Here is a 6249-nt window from a genome sequence, read left to right as displayed (position 1 = left end):
TGTCCACCGGTCAACCGGTGACAGAGCAGTACAACACTACTGGTCGACCGGTAATGTGCACACCGGTCGACCGGACTGGTCGACCGGTCAGCCTGCAATCCGGTCGACCGCACAGGTCGACCGGTGGAATCGACTGCGCGAGAGAAGCTCACGGAAATCAGTCCAAAAACCTACAAATCCAGTCCCAAATCCAAATATTTCAAAGGGAAACCACTAGATCCGGGTTCTAGGTCCTGAAACAAGTCCAAAGAACCCAAGATCTCCAATTTCTACCCTAGTTTTACTCAAAATCTGTTTTGAACCAAAAATAAGTTTTGAAATCCAAAAAACATAGATTCAAGAGGGGTTCTTTCAGTAATCTTACCTCGAATCCTTCTCTTGACGTTGAAAACTCTTTGAAATCACTCTTGGTTCGAATCCGGTTTTGATTTGAGACACAAATGGGAGAGAGAGAGAGGGAGAGAGAGAGCACGGAAGTGGGAGAGAGAGAGAGAAACGCACGGGAAAGAAAAAAAAAGGAAGGAAAAGAAAGGAAAAAGAAAAAGAAAAGAAAAGAAAAGAAAAATAAAAGAAAGTGACATGTGTAAAATATAACAGTCCAGAAATGCGCCCATACACACTTCTGGATTAAATAAATTACTGTGAATAATTTAAATACCTTGGAATTATTTAAACTCAATTAATTAAATCAGATTAGGCACACTAATAATCTCAATTACCTTAATTAATCTCAATTAATTCTTCAGGGTGTTACACTAACACGTTTATGAAACAGGTGGTAAACGTGTCGTGTCAACCCGTTGATTATTTGCCAACATGTTTATGAAATAAGTGATTAATAGGTCGTGTTAACCTATTTTTGAACCTATTTCTAAACCTATTTATGAAATGGGTAATAAATAGGTCGTGTCGACCTATTTCTGAGCCTACTTTGAACCTGTTTATAAAATGAGTGATAAAACATGTTTCTCAACCTGTTTAACATGATGTAGAGACATTACATAATTTAAGTTCAAAATTAAAACAAACACATAAAAGTCTCTCACAAATTAGAAAACAAACACATAAAAGTTTCACAAATTAGAAAGCAAATATACATGATTAGTAATTAAACATTTAAATAATTTGTTGCATTGGGGGGACTCCAAGTACATCATTATGTTCGGGAGAAGTTAATCCCTATGAGAAAGGCTCCTCATCTTTCAATGAAAAGTTGAAGATATATTGTGTAAGATCCTCCACCTTTTCATTGAAATCTACACGAAAACAAATATATATGGATACAAGTTAGTTCAAAATCAATATAGGAAATATAAATAAATAAAATAAGTTTGAAACCACATTTGTCACCATATAACCAATCTTTGGTACAAACAAGTGCTTCAAATGTCTTCGGTTTAAGTGAGCTACGAAATGAATCAAGAACTCTACCACCAACACTAAATGTAGCTTCAAAAGCAACTGTTGAAACATGGACATCCAATATATCACAAGCCATAGAAGCTAGTGCTAGATATCGAAATTGGTTTGATTTCTAAAAGGAAATGATATCAAGCTCTGTGTTCCTAGCCAGTCTTGGCTCATCCAAATAAAGGTCAAGCTCTGATTTCTATGATGCGGTAGTAGACTTAACCGAAGACATCTCATCAAATTCCTACAAAATGAGAAGGAGATAGTATAAGAATACACAAGCACACATAAGCATAGAGCATCCGCATTACCAATAAATAGAGGAATTACCTTGAATATAGCATCCACATAATCATTTCCTTCTTTTTTCATCATAAAAGATTCAAAAGCATTGGTCTTTTGACTAGTTGAGTCCTCCTTTTTCTTGTTGTACTCTTCAAAAATAGAGTACAACTTACTCCTCATTGATATGCATTCAAGACAATCATCTCCATAAAGCCTTGTGTAACTGAACTCAACAAGCCTAAGCTTAAAACGAGGATCTAGAACACATGTTATAGCCAAGGTAAGATGGAACTAAGACCAATACTTTTGAAACTTTCCCCACATTGTTGTTGCCATATACTTTAAGTACTCATCATCATCTTCTGAATATTGTTTCAACATGAAGCAACTATGCCAAATGGAAGGGAAGTACAAGTTGGCAGTGGGATATTTTATTCCAGAAAATTTAAGAGTTGCATTATAGAACAACTTCAAAAAAGTTTTAATCTTTTCAACTTTGTCCCACTTGGCACTAGAAGGACAATGCTTATAGTTTGAATCACTCAACTTTAAATGTTGAAATACACGGCGATAATAAAGAGCACTTTTAAGCATAAGATATGTTGAGTTCCACCTAGTTGGTACATCTTGACACAACCCTTTCTTATCACTAATTGCAACTAACTTCACACAATCTAAAAACTCTTGCTTCCTCACTTGGGATCCCTTGACATATTTGACACTATCATGGATCTTAACAATAGAATCATCAATCTGCTTCAAACCCTCTTGCACAACTAAATTTAGTATGTGTGCACAGCATTGCATGTGAAATAGATCGCCATTGTGTACAAGAACCCATTTCACAACTAGTTGCTCTCTTAACATGTCAACAGAAACACCATTTGCAGAAGCATTATCTAATGTCACACTAAACACCATGTTCTCAATTCCCCAATCACTCAAAAACCCATAAAGTTTTTTAGATAAAGCAACACCATTATGTGGGGGTGGCATAAACTAAAGTTTAACACTCTTTTCTACAAGTTTTAATTCTTATCTATGAAATGTGCAGTGAGATAAGAATATCCATCACTAGTCAAAGAACTCCATGCATCAGAAGTAGAGTTAATTCTACTTGGAGTAGCCTCTAACATGCATTTAATTCGTAACATTTCCTTTTTGTAAACCTTTAAAGCATCAGCCTTTGCAGTATTTCTAGAGACCAATTGAATTTGAGGGTGCAAGTACTGAAATAGAGACCTTATTCCCGCATATTCAACAAAACTAAAAGGTAAATCATGCATGATTGGGAGGATAGTTCATTCATCACAAAGGCATTCGCTAAGCAGCTAAGCTGAAGTCAAATACCCGGCTCAGTCCTATCTCTGAATTCTGGTTAATATTTATTATTCCTTACCTTTGCGGACCATTCGTAGCATCGGAGAATGTGAAAAAGAATGTCCTTTTCCTGCTACAACCAACTCACGAAATTTTTCAGGCTCATACTTACCTCTACTAAGTGCACTGCACCAGCTTCTTGGGCAATGAGCATCTGCCCTATATCACGGTAGGAGGTTTTCAGACAACTCACAAGATGACGTTTCAGATTACCAGTTCCGTACTTGCTATCTGTTAGCCTTTGTAGTATTTCTAGAGACCAATTGAATTTGAGGGTGCAAGTACTGAAATAGAGACCTTATTCCCACATATTCAACAAAACTAAAAGGTAAATCATGCATGATTATAACTGCTACAACCAACTAACGAAATTTTTCAGGATTGTACTTACCTCTACTAAGTGCAGTGCACCAGCTTCTTGGGCAATGAGCATCTGCCCTATATCACGGTAGGAGGTTTTTAGACAACTCATAAGATGACGTTTCAGATTATCAGTTCCGTACTTGCTATCTGCGAGGTACACAGAGTTACAATGTTTGCACTTGGTCTTCAATTTCTTGTCCGGACCCAAAGGAAGATGAACAAAGTGACTCCAAACTTTTGAGGTCAGATTCATTTTTCTTTTCTGGAGTTGCTCGTCTCGAGTTTTGGTATTCAAACTCGATCCATCAATCTCTTCAACCTCAACATCCACACTTTGAGACTCAATGGACTCAAGATCAATTTTCATTGTGTTAAATTAATTTGCACAAAATAAAACATTACTTAAACATTAGTTTAATTGTAGAAGAAAAGAGCATATTGCAATAATATTGCAATAGGTATTACTATGGAACTGTCATGCTTATTTGCATAAGCTTTTATGAATGCAATGATAGGGTTTCCAATTACTCTTTAGCACGGCCCTCATTTTTTTTAGTTTTTACTTTTTACAACTCTTTTTGAGATTATATAAATCATTTGATATTATGTTAGTTTTTCTACTATAATTTCTACATACATGATGCAAATGTAAATTGCTTAAAATCAAGGAACATGTCGATTAGCTCTAGGCTTAAGAAAAGGCAACTCAAATCTGTTTAGTCTAATATGCTTTTGTAAGAGAAAGCTTTTAGGGGCGTGTTCTAGATTGCTCAAAAGACAATGTATGTGAGATTGAGGTTCCCAAGTATGTGAAAACTGATATACACAACCATTAATTAAATATACACAACCATTAATCAAACTGATATTCCCAAATACAGTATATTTCCAACAATAAAATATACACAACCATTAATCAAAGGATGTACAAAAACAAAAAATAAAAATGGAGGCGGAATGGTAAAATAGAAATACTTGTTTTCGAAGAAGAATAAGCAAAAACAACTGTTTTGAATCCGAAGTATGCGAAAACTGAAATCCAAGACGAGAGAAGTTATGGAAAAGAAAAAAAAAGTAAGTAAATTGAAATCCAAAGGGAAGAAACGAATGGGAATGGGTTTTACCGTGACCGTGTTTGCTTGCAGTGGAGAAACACTGTGACCGTGTTTTGTGTGACGAGTGGAGAGGAAAGAAGAAGAAGAAGAAAAAGAAAAGAGAAGTGAGAAGCGGCGGTGGTCCGGTGGCCTGAGATCAGGCGGTGGTCCGGTGGACTGAGATCAGGCGGTGGAGAGGAGAGTTGAGAGTGGAAGTCGCAGGAGAGACATAGACTAAAGAGAAGAAGGATTTGGAATGTTGGGCGGCTGGCGAGATTAGAGATAGAGGCATAATAAATAGTGAAACATTTTTAACCTAGGTAATAAATGGGTTGTATAATCGTGTTATCTAAATATGACACGTTTAATAAACGGATTGTATAATCGTGTTATCCAAATATGACACGTTTCATAAACGGGTTATGACAGGTCAATTATGGGTTGATGGGTCAACTTGAAAATAACATGTTATTTAATCGTATTTCGCTGGTTCAACTTGATTTTGACCCGAACCTATTTATGATAAACCAAAACCTGCTAATTTTGTGTGGGTTTTGAGTCGTGTCGTCGTGTCGCTATCTGGATTACTAGCCCTATCTTTGATGCAGCTCGTGCAAAGAGCATGTGGGTTTTTTTTATTTTTTAGAAAAGTCGAGATCTCGTCTTTGTCGAATGGCAATTACTATTTTGTTTTGTTTTTTGTTTTTTTTAGAATATTGATGGCAAGTACTATTTTACTACGTGCGATACTATACTATACATTAAAAGTGTGATGTTAATTTTGTATTTCACTTATACACCTTTTTTTTTATATTTTTTCTTTATTCACTTTCGCCCCTTTTCTTTTTATATTTTTTACTTTATCTATTTGGCCTTTATGTTGTTTGTCACAATGCTTTTATGTGCAAATTAAGCCAAAAAAAAAGTGTTCGTCTTTCGTGCTTAAGAAACGACAACAACGACATCATGGAACTAAACGGCTTTATGACTTCAACAAGATAGAAAAAGAAAGAAAAACGATATCATCGAGATAACTTAAAAGGTCAACTTAAATGACATATTTATGAGAATTGGCTCTGATTATGAATTTGTTTGCTTAGGTTGAAAACTTTCGTCAGAAGTTTATATAAGGGTTATTTGCGATGCAAGCAAGAAAGTGGAGTAAAATGTTTCAATTAAATTGCAGGATTCAAAATCACAGTTAATCGGAGTCTTTTAGGTGTGTACTTAAGTACAAAATTTAGGGTGTGTTCAGCTGTCTAAAAAACTCAAAAAAATGTAACTCGAGTTTCAACTTTATTCAAGTTTATGTTCTTTTAAGTTTGAATTTGAGTTTGAACTCGAGTTTGAGACTAAAACTTGAGTTCAAGTGTCCCATGTAACTCGAGTTTAGAAACTCAAACTCAAATTAATAAACAATATTTTTTCTATTCTTAAAAATGTTATAATTTTTTCGTTTTAATCCTTATTGAGATGTTTTTTTATATGCGTTGACAACAAAAATACGAATAAAACCCCACCTATATACCCTATTAAAATTTTTCATCACTATTGAGTTTTTATTAAAATACTATATAAATACAAATTTAAGTTTTGACTCACTCAAACACAAACTCAAAAAAAGATTCTTATCTCAAACCATAACTCAAATATACACAATCAAACACAAACTCAAATTATAACTTCAACTCAAATTATAATTCAAATTCAACTCAAA

The sequence above is a fragment of the Morus notabilis genome, unplaced genomic scaffold (genome assembly GCF_000414095.1).
Source record: "Morus notabilis unplaced genomic scaffold, ASM41409v2 Scaffold770, whole genome shotgun sequence".
NCBI lineage: Eukaryota > Viridiplantae > Streptophyta > Magnoliopsida > Rosales > Moraceae > Morus > Morus notabilis.
This window is presented reverse-complemented; position numbering follows the sequence as displayed.